We start from the raw sequence: 17,084 nt of genomic DNA on the forward strand, positions 1-17,084 counted from the left end.
CTCACCACAGCCGTGAGCCTGAGACTGGCCAGGGTCACAGTCAGCCGCACACAACTCTGCTCTGCTCACAGAGCTGCTGTGTCCACCACCAGGAATCCAAAACATACACAAAAAGTAAAAACCAACAGAGGAACTCTAACTAAAAAAAGAGTGCTTTGAAGTGTGTCCCTTATGGGTTCCTATTCCATCGACACCGCCGCACCGCTACAAAAGACGGGGCCAGGAAAATCCAAGCCAAATGTAGCTGTAGTTCATTTATGTTGACATGTATGGGTGTGCGTATGAGTGTGTGTACATCCATGTGTGTGTGCACATGCATGTATATACCATATGTTCTGTTTTGCATGCAGGTGTGTCCGTATAACTTTATCAAATAGGCATGCAGCTGAGTGAGCATGCTCTTTATCAACTTTCATCCACATGGCAGAAGGGAAAAAGTTTTAACTTTTATGTTAACAACTTTTGACGCAATCACATCATAATTTACGCACTGAAATTCTACAGGAATGCCCTTCGCTGTCTAAAGGGGGAGGAATGGGAAAAATAAGGTGAAGATAAGATGTTTGACAAGGAGGACATAGAAAGGAAGAGAGCAATGTAAAGGATAAGATAAAAAGGTAGAGGAGGAAGGCGGTCTTAAATTGCTCTGCTCGGCAGCTCCACATTCTGCCTTTTTGTCCAATTGATGATTTGGGCTCGAGCTACACCGAGGTCTATAACAAGTGAAACAAAGGAATGAATTGGCCCCTCCTCCTCATACATCACGTCATCTGTACATATTCATCCACCTCTGTGCTGTGACCCCGACGACATGCCCTCCAGGGTCAGTGGCTTAGGCCCAGGCCTAGATTGCTGTCCCTCTCCGTCCCTGCCTTCCTCCACTCCGCCCCCTCCCTCCCTGGGAGCACCGTCCCACCCTACGAAAAAACCCCTCCCTGGTTTGTGTCAGTCTAATGAACAGAGTCTTCACTGCAGTACTGTGAGGGAGCAGACGTACTCTGGGACGATTTACAGCACAGCGTGAGAGAGAGAGAGAGAGAAGATGAAGGAGGGAAAAGGGCAGTTAAGTTGCGAAAGGGAGTAAAAAAAAAATCTCTCAAAATGTTCTTCTGGCCGGGGAACCCAAAATATGCCTTACATTTGCACATTTTTCCAATTTATCGCTTATTGAATTAAGGCCTCAGACTGCTGGACGCCTTGGAGGAGAATATAGTGGACGACGAGGAGAAAAGGCAAAGTGAGAGTGATACACATGTCAAAAGAGGCACTAAACCTGTGCTTTTCCTCCAGCTGCCTTGTGGGGATCATTGGTCACATGTGATGATGATGGTGGTGGGAGCACAGCCTACTATGAAGACCCCATTAAATATTCATGCTTTTCATGATACAATAACGGAGAGCTTAGGCTAACAGGAAAACGTGTTACTGATCTTGTACAGTGGCTACATTTTGTTTCCATGAGGTATTCATCAACAATGGTTTCAAATGTATATTTATAATTCGGTTATGACCTCTGATACCAGCAGACCAACCCACAGGGAAGGAACAGGGGCCCTCCCCAAGCGATGGGCTCATAAAATCAACAGGGATGGATGAGACCGTTGGTCTGATTATTTGTAGAGTCAAAGACTCAGTCCATAATAATAAGTATTTTGATCTTTCATTCAAGCAAAACTAATAACACTAAAATAGACCAAACAAAATATATAAACTTTAACTACAGTTGGTTGAATGAATTTCTTGCACCATTTTATTCTGAAGCTGCAAAAAACAAAGTGTCAGAGGATGCAGTTGAATCACAACGTTTCCCTCAAATTGATAGGAGTGAATCCCTCCACGAACAACGAGACTAGAGTCGCATAAAATGTAAATATTCAGGTGAAGCACAAGTACCTCATAACTGTAATCAAGTATATGATTTTTTTTTTTTTTACTCCATCACATTTGGATAAAAAAGCAAAGGTACATGAGTGTGTACAGAATTATTTTAAGAATGAAGGAACTACTCACCCACCATGACCCATTGAGAATGCCTTTCCTTCTTCTTGAATTTAATCTTCATCATGAATAGTGTTTATATTGTCGATAACAGTGGTAGCTTGTATCTATGATCGTAGAGTTCAGTGGTGGTAGCAGTAACTCGGTGGCACCACCAATCAGAGACACAACGATGTTACACTTTAGGATTGTGGGTAATGTAGTACTTCTCAATGACATGGCGAATAAAACATGTTTTTCTTAGAACCAGGTTGGTATCATAAGCACTTGTGGTTTCTATAGGTGCATATAACCTCGCTTCAAAGCCTCTTGGCTAGTTGCCCTTGGATGGTTACGACATTACGGCTACTAATCAAAATGCTTGATTTAGATTTTCCACTTCCGGAACCTCACTGTTGAGCACTAATCCAATAACTTTCCTGTGAATGTAGTGCCATGGAACAGCCATAAAGACAAAAGCAGTCCACTGAAGCAAAAGGAGTTCATGGCAAACCACTTGTTGAATGTACCAATGTTATTGGCAGTGGTGAGAGAAGCCGGAGGAGGGAAAAAACTGTTTGCTCTGTAGGGGCTGGGATAAGCCAGTTCACCATCTGTGATCATTAACTTTGAGTTTTCCATCCACGGTGCCTCTCAGCTCTGTCGCAGCGCCACATTCTCAGGTATTATGGGTCTCTACAGTGTCCACACGTCGCCACATTTAACTGAGGGGCTCGAAAGCTAGGCCTCTCACGATAACTACTATTTGCTGCACAGCATATTGTCCAAGAAATGATCTCCATAAACAATATTATCATAATTTTTACGACTGAGCTTGAGCTCGCAGTATATTGGTCCTACACGATTTGTGTTGCTGCTGAGAGAAATGTTATCCAAAGTTTTGACTTTGCATTTAGGTCTCAAAAAAAGCAATTTGAAGACATGGTGCATTTAGAAAAATACTAAGAAATCCATGTTATCTGACATTTTATAGACCAAACCAGTAATTGATTAATCATATGACGAGAACAGATGAGAGGACAGAAGCAGCAAGACTTGCTGTACTGTTGTTGACATTCATTCTTATGTCGACAAACATGCATGTATACACAACTGAGGTCAATAAAAATCATGGAGTTCATATTCATGTATCATACGGTAAGTCGATTACGTAATTATCGTGACAGGCCTACTCGAAGCAAAGGGTTTCGGCAATATAATGCAGACATTGTGCAAGGATACAAAAGCTTCATAGAGTGGGATGGGGAGTTACATTTTCAGAAGAGTAAGAAAATGTCAAAATATGTCTTTTGCAGTTTTCCAAAATATACTGTGCCACTGTGCAGCAAAGAGGGTACAGGGGAGTGGCTGATCTTTTAAATTCCTACTTTTAAAACATTTATTTTCCTCAGTATTTTGCCAATATACTGTCAGTGGTAACACAATTTCTTTCACCTGCATTAGTTTAATGTTTTTGGGTGAATTACCACCAATATTGAGTTGGCGGGATGGCGCAGTCAGGGGCATGTCAGTAATGATTAAGTGGTGTGGTGCAATTTGGTGTGAAATATGAAGGGAATTTGAACTTGTCCTGTCCATCAGCTTACAGAAGGTCGACAGTATACTCAGTGAGGCGCAACTGTATTTTGTTTCAATATTTGACTTGACCAAACCACAGCAAATTCAACTTGTTATCGAACATATCAGAGTATGAAAAAGCACATGTAGAAAGCAGGTAAATGTGTGTATGAAAGGGGTAGGCATTCAACGCCACTCTGTCATTGTGGGCCACAATAGAAAGACTTGGGGTTGTGGAACCAGTCCTACAGTATATAGATTTTAAGAGACTGGCTGGTGAATCATTTATCATTCCCATGAGCTTCTCTGCCAACTTCAGTACCAATTATTACTGAAGACTTAGCAGCGGTTGGTAGAGGAAATCCCAGTACCAGAGCAAAACGCTGTCTCCTTAGTCTAACTGGTGCCACGCTTTCATTTCTTTGATTATTTATTTGAAGGATCCATTCAGGTGCAGTTGCCAGAACACCACCAAGTCACCATTTGATTGGTCATGAAAACTGCCACCACACCCACTGATAATTCACTCATGTAATCCTATACAACACCCAACTATTCCAAATGTGTGATGCATGTTTCTGGACACAGAACTATTAAATATCTATTGAAGGGGGCAGTAAGCGATTCTAAACTAATACACTTTTTGTAAAAATCCGCTAATATTTCCTCACAGTCAGTTAGCTGCCGTTTTGTGCACGCGGCAAAAGAAAATCCGGGTTTTCGGCTCAGGCCAGGGTCTCTAAATATATGGTGCAGACCACACCACACAACACTGCGATCGCAGTTTGTAAACAACACTCGTCGACATCTTAGGATACTTGCTGGCACTGCAACTCTGGTCTAGGGGTTAGTTAGTCGTACTCCCACGACGAGGACCCGGTTTGCCGGCCCTTTAACACTGTATGTGCACCTTCACTGTGAATTTGACATTGAGCCACAAAACAGGAAAACTCAACCATTAACAAGTAGCAACAGATAAATTCAGCAACAGAGTCATATTCCTCAATCATCTCAAAACTACACAATAAAGGATTGTAGTGGGAGAAAAAAAACAATTACAGCCACAAAGTATAGACTATATGTTCTTTTTCTTGAGTAGCAGCTGAACACACCCTGTATAACTCCCGCAGGCAGATCCAGAGATGCTCAGACAAGGTCTGGCCTGTATGTTACAACCCAGCATAAAAGAAAATGAACTGGTGACATTGATCCAATTTTAAGTGCCAAAGTCAACTAAACTCTCGATGCAGCCAGTAAGACCTGTCATCACTTGATTTTTTTTGAGTGAATTCTCTGCGACATCTTTTTCCCCCCTCTTCTTTCTCGTTTCTTTGCACGCATCTCGCAGGCTCGCTGCATCTGAACCGTGCCAGCAGGACAACAGCAGAGCTCTCAAGGTTATTGATTTGCATGGTGTCTCGAGTTTGTCCGACAGGAAATTACTTTCTTTGTAAAGGGGGGGGGGGGTTTAAATGTTTTTAACTTTAGTGGAGGAAATATGTGCTACGTTAAATAACTGAGACAAAGTCTGCTGGAAAATCAGAGGTTATGTGTTGAGGAGTCGCCGAGACTCGGCGTCGAGTTACATATTCCACATGTCCAGCGTTACTCAGCGTTGGCTCACGGCAGTTCCTGTGGGAGCGAGCACTTTTAGCCATCCTATACGCTAATGGGCTGAAAGAGGGCAAGACTTCAGGGGCACCTTTGCGGTTTCTTCTGTGAAAAGAGCAGGGAGGTGGTGGGAGCAAGAGACAGACATGGAAATAGGTGAGGAGACAGAAAAGCTGAAGAGAGCCGACAGGGATGGGGATGATTCTGGGAAGTCGACAATCAACATCTAATCTGTCTGTTTTTATATAATCCTTTACTAATCTAGTTGACTACCAAAAGTGCTTTACAGGACTAGTCACATACACCGATTCACACATCTCTGTTCCTATAGTTTTTTTTCAGGATGTTGTCTATGGTGTCCCTCCACATCAGTCTTTGGTTTTCTCCATTTGCTAGCTAGTGCAAGGTGAAGGTGACCTTGTCTATCTAAATCGCCCCAGGAGAACTGCATTCTGACACTTCATTAACTATCCACCTCTTATAATCAGAGCTCTGACTGTCAATGCCACAAATGACTGACACCGACATTACACTAAAGCTGAGAGGGTTGAGGGGAGATGAAGCGATGAAGAGAACACCCCCTATAAGGTAGACTGAGGTGACCCGCCTACTTTACCAATGACGCATCATGACATGAGTAACACATCTGAAATCTAACCTTGAAAAATATGTGCGATGCAGAACGTCATATTTCCAGTCCTTTAATATCACAGAAATGGTTAACCAATACACTTTGTGAAAAAGGGGGCGGGGAGTGATGTTTTTACAAACTGCACTCAGTGTTGTCATGTTTTTGTTTTCAATTTACAAAGCCAGGACTGCGCCAAAAGCACAGATTTTTTTCCCCCAGTGCACACACAGAACCAACAGTTAGCGGACAAAAAGTGTATTGGATTAAAATCGCTTACTGCTCCTTTAATTTGCATTTGCAAAGTTACACAATTAAGATCAACAAGGGGTGGAAACAACAATATACTCAAACCGTGGACCAACGGAAAGCAAGACAGATCATAAAAATACATAAGAATATCCACAACTATTTGCGGATCATAGTTTCAGTACAGGTAAGTTCATGCACCCACATGAATGCTTCAGCAGACATATCTTCCCAGCACTGACTTAACTGATGATTTATCTACAGAAGATATACCTACCAAGTCATGGCCACCAGCAAAACATAAAAATCCTGTTTTGTTTAATTCAAACTTGCACAATGTCAATTGCAAATGTGGCTATTTTGTGTATCATTGTGCATTATTCTCGACAGACAACGGGTTGTTTATGAAGTCACACAGAATTCTATCCGATGAGGCTCTGAACATAGTTGATACAGTGACTAGTAAGTGAATAAAACTGTGCAGGATTCTTCGATTTCATCAAATTTTGTTTGCATCTGCAAAAAAACTCCTCCTGCGATCAGTCATGCTTATTACTAGAATAAAGGTTACTATGATAATTCCAAATGCCAACCTGGGTGTTCTTTGCACCTCCGGCCCCATCATGCCACCGGACTCCACCACACCTTGATTTTAAACAGAATCACTCAACTCCACTCCTCGTGATAGCAACGTCAGCCCTCGGGTGTTGCCTCAACAAGCTTCTCTATCTATTAAAACCTTAAACTCAGTTTTGCATACAGGCCTCAGTGAGGGGGCCATGAGGCTGGCCCCCGGGGGTAACCGAGCCCCCTGACCGGGATGCATATGAGCCAAATGTGATTCGACAAGGCCCAGAGCTCCGGGGTCATGCCGCAGTGAGGAACATGTGTCCCTGGGAGGGAAAGGCCTCGTTGCTCCCTCGGCCAGTCAACATTCTCCAGTTTGTGCAACAAATCCTAATGAGGCTGCTCTCTGTGGGGGGAGCCAGGCTCCTGTCGGTGGGGATTTGTCTGCGGAGCTAAACAACCGAGGAAAGATGCAGCGAAGCGACCCGCTCGCTCGCTCTCTCACTCCCGACTCGCACTCACACACACACAAACCGAGACTAATGAGGTGAGGGGAAGCCAAACTTGTGTTGTGCAGGCCGGAGCAAGGCAGCGGATTAAACAAATGCATTCGCGCAAAAGAATCAAGGCATGTTAAAGCAGCCGATTCAGGCGGATGTGTGAATGATGGCCCGTGACTAAACACAGTACCTGTTGGTTAAGCTGCCGGCGCTATGTGTCGACTCAAAACCCCCGTGTAAGGTAAGACGCTCACGGTTTGGGCAGTCTCGAGACAAGTGTTGAGTTTTACGTTCAGTTTCACATAACTGTTTGATTTTTATCGCTTTGAGGCTTAACGCTGAAATAATCAGATAGGCCTGTGGAATAATAATCACCTTTGACAAACATATGGGACATAAATGTCCAAACCCAAATATGGCAAAGTTTCCATCTGTGGTTGGTATTCGGACAAACTCAATGCAGGCCGACAGAACTTACTGGGAGAGAAGACAGCGGGACAGAAGAGGGGTCGACGTTCAAAGACATTCCCTGGTTTCTGATCTTTGTCTGTGGGGTCAGTCCACCTGAACCACATTAATTCCATTTCCCTTTTCTGTGCCTCTTCCTTTTCCTTAGGCACAACTGTAAAGGTAATGTTGAAAAGTTGAAAAGTCAGGCTGCCATGTGTTACTATGATACACTCTGACAACTCTATTGACTGCACTCCGGTTTCCTTTTTTTTCCTCCTCCAGAGGGGTGTAGAATAAAATAGGAGGCACTAACACTCAACACCTGCTCCTTTCCGGCATCCGTCACTATATCAAATATGTAAACAATGACAGCTGGGGTGATACAGTGCAAATCTGGGCCGGGCCCGCGTAAAAGACAGAGCCGGGGTAGGGGTGTAGGGGGGTTGTTTCTGCGAGAACTTCCTCCCACCGCCGGGTCAGAGAGCTGAGAGCAAGAGCGCAGTGGCCTGAGCCTGTAATATTTCACATATGCTTTGTGAGGAGCAGCAGGCACTATCGATTGCTTTAATCTCAAGCCGGGGACCCGAGAGAAAAAAGGGCCCAGAGGGCCGCCTGCTTTCAATTACGAGGTTCATAAAGACGCCCAGATAGGGGGCTGGTGTGATGGATGGATGGTCCGGTGAGATGCCGTGATGGGGTCCATGCCTCTGTCTGCTGAGGCTCCGGCTCAGCCTGGTGGGATAATCCACATGCCAGAGACACACCCAGAGCGTCAATCCAGGGGTGTAATCAAAAAGTCAAAGGGATCAGGTCAGAGCACCGAGTTTTTGCCTCAGTGGCTCTTCACAGCTGAGTGGCAGTTAAAATATCTTGTCTATGAGGTAATCAGAACTGATAATAGCAAGAAAAAAAAGTGCAATGGAAGCGATATCCCCCAAAAAAAGAAGCGCGGTTATTTCAAGGTATAATGAGGACAGACAGAAAGAACAAGGAGAGACCTGTGGCTCTGATCGAGGGATTAATTCTATCAGAAGGGATCAAAATGAACGGTGTGGCAACCGGAGCCTGCACTACTGAACTTCACCTTAATCATTTCCACTAAATTACACAGCGTGTGTGTGTGTGTGTGTGTGTGTGTGTGTGTGTGGTGTGGTGTGGTGTGGTGTGGTGTGGTGTGTGTGTGTGTGTGTGTGTGTGTGTGTGTGTGAGTCAGAAGTCATCTGGTGATTCAGACACTCGGTTTGGAATAGAAACATCTATTTTCAGCTCACGCAGAACACACGAAACTCAATTATACGCCACATGTTTCCCCTGTTTGTCATCTCTTTATTTGTCCTCCCTACCTCCGCAGCTTTGAGACAAACATGACATGCAAAAGAGAACAAACAAGGTGTAAATATTAATAGGATATTGACTGGTTTTTGGCATATCCACCAAAACTCTGGTTGTTTATCCTTCACTTCCTGACTGGAGCGAACGCACAGAACTTGGAACAGCAATAATAAGTAACATTTTGAGTTATGATACCTTATTCCCCGTGAAATTAAATTTCAGTTTCATTACATTGGGTGTATTATATATCATAATTTACATTTTCAAGTGCACTGAGCATCTAAGTTTAAATAAGAATGCCTTTTCACAGCAGCTGTCTTTACGTATGAAACTTTATTAAAAGTTGAACATGAGTTTGTTTCAATACATCACAGTTATTTCTTCATTTAATCCTATGGGGGTGAAATTAAACGTATTCAGATTGTGACTGAAAACTACAACGTTTTGAACAAACTAAATGGACATTTTGCAAGATAATTACATTTGTGAGTTGCATTGATCCAATCATTTTTAATTCATGGTTACATAGTGACCATTAATAGCCTCCTCATTCATTGCTTTTAGCCATGGCAATGAATATTTCTTTTCATCTTGCCCGTCTGACATTAAAAACTGGACGTCTTCTAACTTTTTATCGTTGGTGGTATTATCGTGTTATTGTTGGTGTCCAATCTCAGTGTTGATCCTTCCTTGTCCCTTGAATCCCACAAAATAACCAGAATACAATCTCAATAATTTGCTCTCATCTCATCCGGACTTGATTACGTTTATTTTCCTCGTCTCTTGACCAAACCCCAGTCATCTATCAACTGTCTGTCACTTGTCCAGAACACTGGTGCAATGATCCGAACCTGGACCAGACAACTTGATCATATCACTACGATCCTGGTCGCTCTGCTTTGGCAACACGTACATATCAGAACGGACAAGCCCCTGCTTATCTCTATGACTGCATTCTACCATGATATACACCAAAGTACCTGCTACACTCCCGTGGTTCTGCACATTTATATACATTCCAAGAATTCACACGAAAAAAAAAAATTGCAATCAGTGTCTCTTCCTGTGGAACAGTTTTTCTTCACTTGAAACCTCAAAAATCTAAAATACAATCAGTTCAACACACATTTCTTTTCATCCTTTATCAACCATCTGTTGGCTTTATTGTTAGTGTTTTCAATGTTTTATCTCTACCTTTTAATTGTTTAACTTTCTTAATAATCTAGCATTATTATTTTTGCTGTTGCCTTTATTCTGAATTTCTGTTAATTAATGAGAGTTAAGATACTTTTATCTTAAGATAAGAGGAATTCTCAACTGATCCATCTCTGAGCAACAGGTTTTTTTTGTTTTTTTTAAAACTGTTTAGTTTGGTTTAGCACTTCAAAAAATACACAAATTTAATAAAGGAAGTTCCATTTTAATCTATTATCCAAACAAAGTATAGACACACTGTTGAGGAATTAGACTAAACTAACATAGCCTAATGTGCAAATCTCAACATGTTTAGATTGCTTCAGATATGGACTTGGACACCAGACTGGTTGGTGTAGCCTATTTCCCATCCACTGAATCTTCTCACAGAGTTTGACCGTCCTCTCAGACCCGGACTAAAACTTTGAAATCTGAGCCCTGGATTGGATTTCATTCGTACTGACAGCAAAATATTTATCTCAGGCTGATCTAAATCCATGTCCCTGACAGGCTTGATGGTGAAAGGGCTTTGTCTCCTCAGAGCTGGGAGGACATCACACACACACACACACACACACACACACACACACACACACACACACACACACACACACACACACACACACACACACACACACACACACACACACACACACACACACACACACACACACACACACACACACACACACACACACACACACACACACACACACACACACACACACACACACACACACACACACACACACACACACACACACACACACACACACACACACACACAGGATGTGGCCGGCCGGCCTGTCAGCACCAAGAGGCCACAAATCCAAACTGTGTAGCAGATTGAAGTCTCTACAGAGACAGACAGAGATTAGGCATGCCGGTGCCACGGCTTCACAAGATCCACCCGCTACTCCTTGCTTCAGCTCCACATCAAAAAGTGCAGCGCAACAGTTTGAATTATAGACGGCAAGTGTGCCGTCATGCCTCCAGCGGAAAAAACAAAGTCCCGGCCCCGATTAACCTCGGTGCCGCCCCCGAGGAGGGAAAGCAGAGGATACAGCTCGAAGCGGGGGCGGGATGAATTACAGTACCAACAACTGCACATCAGTGGCCGGACAAAGGGTCACTCGGGTCCTGCAGACACATGATGGCTCAATCTTTCAACTGCGACTCCAGATTGAAGCAAACTACTGCAAAAGTTACACTAGGTTTGACCTCTGCCAATCATATTATTCTTAACTAATATGGAACCAAATGCGTTTTCACACTGTCTCCTCGCCTCACTCTCTCTCTGTCTTCACTTTACTGTTGTAATTAGGGCTGGAAAAATGTTGATCATGTTTCCTAAACCCTAAGATGATGTTTTGTTTTGTACGCACACCAAAGATATTTAGTTTACTGTCAAAGACGAGCAAAGAAACCTGAAATAATTCACATTCATTGACTTTTTTCTTACATAAAAACTACTTGAACCGATTAATCAATGATCAAAATAGTTGCCAATTAATTTAGTTAACCTTTTGCAGCTCTAGTTGTAATTAAAGCAGTAGTTTACAATTGGCTGCCATGGTTTCGTAAAATGATAGTAACATGACTTATGGGTCTCATACCTTCTTCATTCTACCATTTATTCATCCATGAGGCTGATCACATTGATATCCAAAGTCCTATGAGTACAGATACAAGTGCAGGTTTACGCCCATGTTATTCCATTTTTTCCAAGTGATAGAAAAATTCAATTTTCAGCTTATTCGTGAATTACCTCACTGTCTTTCACTGCCACTAGGGTCGGGGGAACGTTTCCCTCGACTAATTGCCAGCAGTTACAATCAGGAAACATTACGGTGCGTTAAAAGCAGACGGACAAAAGGCAATTCAGACCGGGGGAGTTATAGCACAGGCGACAACCTGGGATTCGTTCTGAGGCTGTGGGGATGAATACTGGTGTCGTCAGCAATGGTGGCAAGTGGAACAAAGGGAAACAAAGAAGCACAATAGCTGTTGATGAGGACGACAACAATTTTGTTACTATCTTCCAGGAGGATGTATTCTACTGACGGTGGCAGATTTTGCAGACAGATCTAGGCCACAGAAGCTTCCGACATCACAACGTATAATAATAAAAATCACTGGAGTTTGGCTTTAGCAACCCTTTTTGCCGAACGGCGACACAAATATAGCAGAAAGACTGATATAGAAAGAAAAATGACTGGCATACAAAAGGGGGACAGCTCTATGGGAAAAAAGTTGTCCAGATGGAGACGGGCCAAAAGTGAGATGGCAGGCAGCTGTTGGAGCCAGCTGTCCTGGCCAGTTGTTCGTAAAGAGCTGGGAGGCCAGGATGGAAGGATTCAGAGACATTTGGAATGGAGGGAGGGGGGGCAAAGATATAACAAGCAGATAAAGATGGTGAGGGCTGACAGGGAGGGAGGAACAATGGGAGAAAAAAGCAAAAGCGATTTGAAAAGAAAAGAAAAAGCAGCGCGTTAACCGGGGTTCGCTCAAAGCCGTAGATTTTAGAACACGACACGTTTCTCTGTAGAAACCGGCGGGGCCCAGACTTGGCTCTGTTCTACGGTGCAGTTGTTTTTTTTAAATTGCAGAAAGTGGACAAATGACTGCTCTGTGAATAATCTCCAGTTCCTCACTGTTGGATTAGAGAGAGAAAAAAAAACGCCCAACAAATCGCAACAGATCAATTTTACATAAATAACTGAACCGTTTCCTTGAACAACAGCTGAATAATTGCGGCAATAAAAACAGCATGCTGTACAAGCCATTGGTATCTAAGCAATAACACTTTCATGGCTAATTGAGTTTATTGATTTCTTTTGATTTATTACGAAGCTATTTTTCCCCCTTCTCAGTCTGTATAAGTAACTCTAAATATACATGGTGGTGCTGCTAATTGCTACGTGAAAGCCTTTAGCATGGCAGTGACCAATTAGTGATCAGGAGTCTAACACTGCTCATGGTGCATGACAACATAATAATTAGAGGTACGACCATGCTCGATTCCTCTCTTTACTATAATCACAGCATAAAAAAACCCCACCTCTGACTACATTGTAATATTAAACCTTACATAATGGCAATATGGGCATCGTGGATAAAATAAAGATATTAAATAAAATGCATCAAAGAAAACAAAGTTGCCACCATGTTTTAAGATTGTGGTCGGTTACTTTGTGTTGAAGGATGCAACCAGAAGTCAGCACTGGGCTGAAAATGATTGTAATCGTGGCGATGTAGAATCTTTTTTCCCCCCAAACATCATGAGATCTCGAAAGGGCGCCTCGATAGGAATGCATCTGGTCCTGAGTGGACCACTTGGGCTGATGTCGGGGAATAACAAGCCTAGGAGCGCCCCCTGGTGGCCTTTCCTGAGGTGGATGAGCAACTTCAAGACGGTACAGAGGCATCATTAAGTGAGGAAAGCCAAACTTACTTGGAGTGGTTTGCAGCAAGTAATCTCTAAAAAAAAGACCATGTTTTCAAATTCCCAAGCTCACCATGGAGCTCCCAGAATATGGCTAAAAGCGGCAATTTTTTTAAACGTCTGCTGCTCCAACGCTTAAACACTCATTTTGGAGAATGATGCGAGACATCCATCGTGGTCGCGGGGGTGTATGTTCTCTGAGCCTCACGTATTCATTTGAAGTGTGGGTGTGAGTGTGGGGAAATGTTTGCTCCAGACACTTACTTTGAATTCTTCAGGATGAGTTATTGTGTGCGTCCGACGTGTTTCCTTGCGTTTCCAGCAGAAACGCGATGATCACACCCGGCAGCCCCCTCCGAGAAACTCTGATAAGAGAAAAAAAACATTAAGAAATCACGTTGTGCAACAAATCCCAGCGCAGAATGTGTTAGTCTTACTAATGTGCGGATCAACAGAAAACTTGCTATCAAATGTGTTTCGAACATGTTGCATTGTACAACGGAGCAAAATACTTGTTTAAAGACCTAAACATATAGAAACTTCTGAAACTGAAGACTGAATGTTGTTAGACTGTAGCATCTTCATGAATGAAACTGTGGAAGAGGGGAACAGATATTTACTATGATGTATTTACAGCAAAAATTGTAAATCTTAATTAAAAAAATGAAAGGAAGCGCCATTTCGCTGTGGATCAGAGAAAGACACTGATCCACAGAGGAAGAAATTTATTTTTTTCTTGCACCGAATGACCCCGGTGGCTCTTTGGCTTTAATTTTCCACTTGGGTTTCTGGGCGGTTTTTCTTTTTGCTTGAGAGCTGCCGGTCACGTTCATATGACGCCAAAAAGCTATAAGCAGAGAGGATTAGTTTGCTAATGCTCGTGAGAGAAACACTTCATTGGCAAAGCAACGACATAAAGTGCAAAGTCCAGACGCACGGGGGGGGGATTTAAGCTCTCCATACCTTTTTCCATAAACATGTCGGTGCTCCTGAAGCTATCTCCACTGGTGCTATACTACTGCGCCTGAACGGGATGAGGGATTTGTTTAGAGCTGCAAAAGTTAATCAATTCGTAATCGACTACAAAATACGCCAACTATTTTGATGATACTTTTTTCTCGAGTTTTTATGAAAAACAAAGTCAAAATACTTTGATTTCAGCTTCTTTAATGTAAATAATTTGTGGTTTCTTTGCTCCTCTATGACAGTAAACAAAATATCTTTTGAGTGTGGACAAAACAAAACATCCTCTTGGGGTTTGGGAAACACAATCGTCATTCTTCGCCATTTTATGAGATTTTATGGATCGGTTAATCAAGAAAATAATTGACAGATTAATCTGTAATGAAAATAACCATTGGTTGCAGCCTTAGATTCGTGTGATGGAGCCATACATTACAGCTTTAAAAAGTCAAAGTAATGGGTTAGGGGTTTTTCTTCCTGATTTCGCACACCAATCATTTCAAATCACATGGTTCACCGCTTCGATCGTGATTTCCACATTTGCAGTGTGGCATCTCTCAGGAGGCCCAGTCTGAATATGTAAATAAATCTGATGAAGGCTTTGAAAAATTTATGGAAATTAAAATAAGACTTTTGTAGATTATGGGTGATTTAAAAAAGAAGAAAAAAAGATGGAGGGCAAGGAGTCGAGGTAGTCGTTCAGAGGCCTGCGAGACAATAACACGTGACAATTAATCAGGCTGTTGCCCTAGTAACATAGAGTTGTCTCACCCCCCCTGCAAACACAACTTCCGCTCCCACCGGCAGATGTGCACATGCATGAGTTGAGTAACTTCTCTGGAAAAAAAGAGAAAAAAAGAAGCTAAAACACAAACAAACGACTGACCTGACGACGCTGGTGCTGTTTGAGACAAAGTTTGCGCAAAAAGGAAGGCAAAACCGACACACGTTCGCCGGGAAACCGAGTTCACGTAGCGAACAAGCTAAAAAACACACACACACACACATTCGATGAAGCCGTTACCTCTGTTGTCTCGACTGTTATTCTTTTTTTCTTTTCTTTTTTTTTAAAGGGCTGCATCACGCTCGGTCCTTCGCGGCGAAAGATGGCGTTGTCGTCACGGCGTCGGCCCTTAACGTCAAATCACAGCTGACCCCTGTCGCTTTTAACGAGCTAGCGTTCACCGTTAGCGCCACCGGACAACCGACACCCCCCCAAGCCCCCCACCCCCAGGACAGCCTCCCGGGTCGCAGAGTCTTGCCCCCCACCCCCCCCACCTCAACACTACGGACATTCCGCCTCCTTTCGGCAACTACAACGCGCCAGCCGCCGCCGCCGCCGCCGGGGAATGCTGCTGTTTGCTCTCGCCGAGCTATGGCTAAGTTCACGTTAGCCGCTGCTAGCCGCGGCTAGCCTCCCCCGCCCCCCCACCACCACTGGCCGAAACAGCTGGCTAAAGAATAGCGCGCCACAATATCGTTCCTGCTGCGACCGAGCTTGCGCGTGTCCTCGCGCGGGCACACACCCGGCACGAGAGAGGGTAGAAAACACTTACGGCAGAAAGGACAAGTATTCCCTGCTCCTCCACTGTAGTAGGTTTTTTTTTTTTTTTTTTTTGACCGGATGCTGATGTATCCAACGCTAAACAAGCATCAAACCAGTAGGGAACTTCGAAGGGCCCTAACCTCTTCTTCTCTCCTAGTCGTGGTAAAGTGGGGTTTTTTTTTGGGGGGGGGGGGGGTTTATTTAAAAAAAATAAATTATTGTTTCAGTTGTTTTTCATTTTAGAGAGTTAAGTAGCCTTTGTGTTATTTCTTGTTTAGTAAGTGGCCTTGGTGCGTTGGCGGCTGAAAGCCGCTCAATTCAAGTGCTATATATTCTGTCGTATTTTTTTCTTCTTTTTGTTCATGGTTATTTAGGATAAAGTTTTATGGTTGAACTAAAATATCAAGCCTCAATTACATTTCTTTGTCATAATGGTTTAATAACAACATCTTAGGAATAATTGACAAATTAATATATATATATATATATAGCGAGAGAGAGAGAGAGAGAGAGAGAGAGAGAGAGTCTTTATTGTCATTCTCCATGTACAACGAAATTGGATGCAGTCCTATCAGTGCAAACGTCAGAAAAAGTGCAAAACAGGTATATATATATATATATATATATCGGTATTGGAAATCTTATACCCCCCAATATCTGTATCTGCATTGGCCCAGACAGGGCTCTAGTTTAGACAGACGGCTACATCTGATGCTATGTGATAGTATTTTTCAGCACAAATAATATTCCAGACATAATTTTTCAGTTTGCCAACCAAAGTCGTCCTTAATATTTATGACAGTAATGTGCCTGACAGGAACATTTTGCAAGCCACAACAAATCAGCGGAAGATAGGACAAGATGAAAGCCGTGATTGATGACTGAATGAGGAGAGGAGTGGTAAAACAAATGTCGCCTACTCTGCTGAGTACTTTCCCTCTACTGTTCAGTGCATGAAAGTACATCATGGTACTTTTTACCATGAGCCCAGTCTGCTGTGACCAAAGAATGATTAGGTTTGCCTTTGTCTTTTCTTTAAACGAT

General features: G+C 42.9%; 1 protein-coding gene across 7 annotated transcripts in view; it reads right to left on the minus strand.

Annotated features, from left to right (window-relative positions):
- disp1 (dispatched homolog 1 (Drosophila)) overlaps positions 1 to 16,153 on the minus strand; it is an 84,600-nt gene extending 68,447 nt beyond the window's left edge. For 3 of the 7 annotated variants that reach the window (XM_047328664.1, XM_047328657.1, XM_047328661.1), the window contains exons 1-2: positions 15,519 to 15,707; positions 13,796 to 13,896 (exon numbers count right to left, since the gene is read on the minus strand). The gene's annotated coding sequence lies outside the window, so the exon portion shown is untranslated. Of the gene's footprint in view, positions 1 to 13,795; positions 13,897 to 15,265; positions 15,332 to 15,380; positions 15,400 to 15,518; positions 15,708 to 16,050 lie in introns of those variants that run through there. The other 4 variants (XM_035617905.2, XM_047328662.1, XM_047328658.1 and 1 more) reach the window with 3 other exon arrangements.
- Positions 16,154 to 17,084: the final 931 nt, after the last annotated feature.

The sequence above is a fragment of the Scophthalmus maximus genome, chromosome 18 (assembly GCF_022379125.1).
Source record: "Scophthalmus maximus strain ysfricsl-2021 chromosome 18, ASM2237912v1, whole genome shotgun sequence".
NCBI lineage: Eukaryota > Metazoa > Chordata > Actinopteri > Pleuronectiformes > Scophthalmidae > Scophthalmus > Scophthalmus maximus.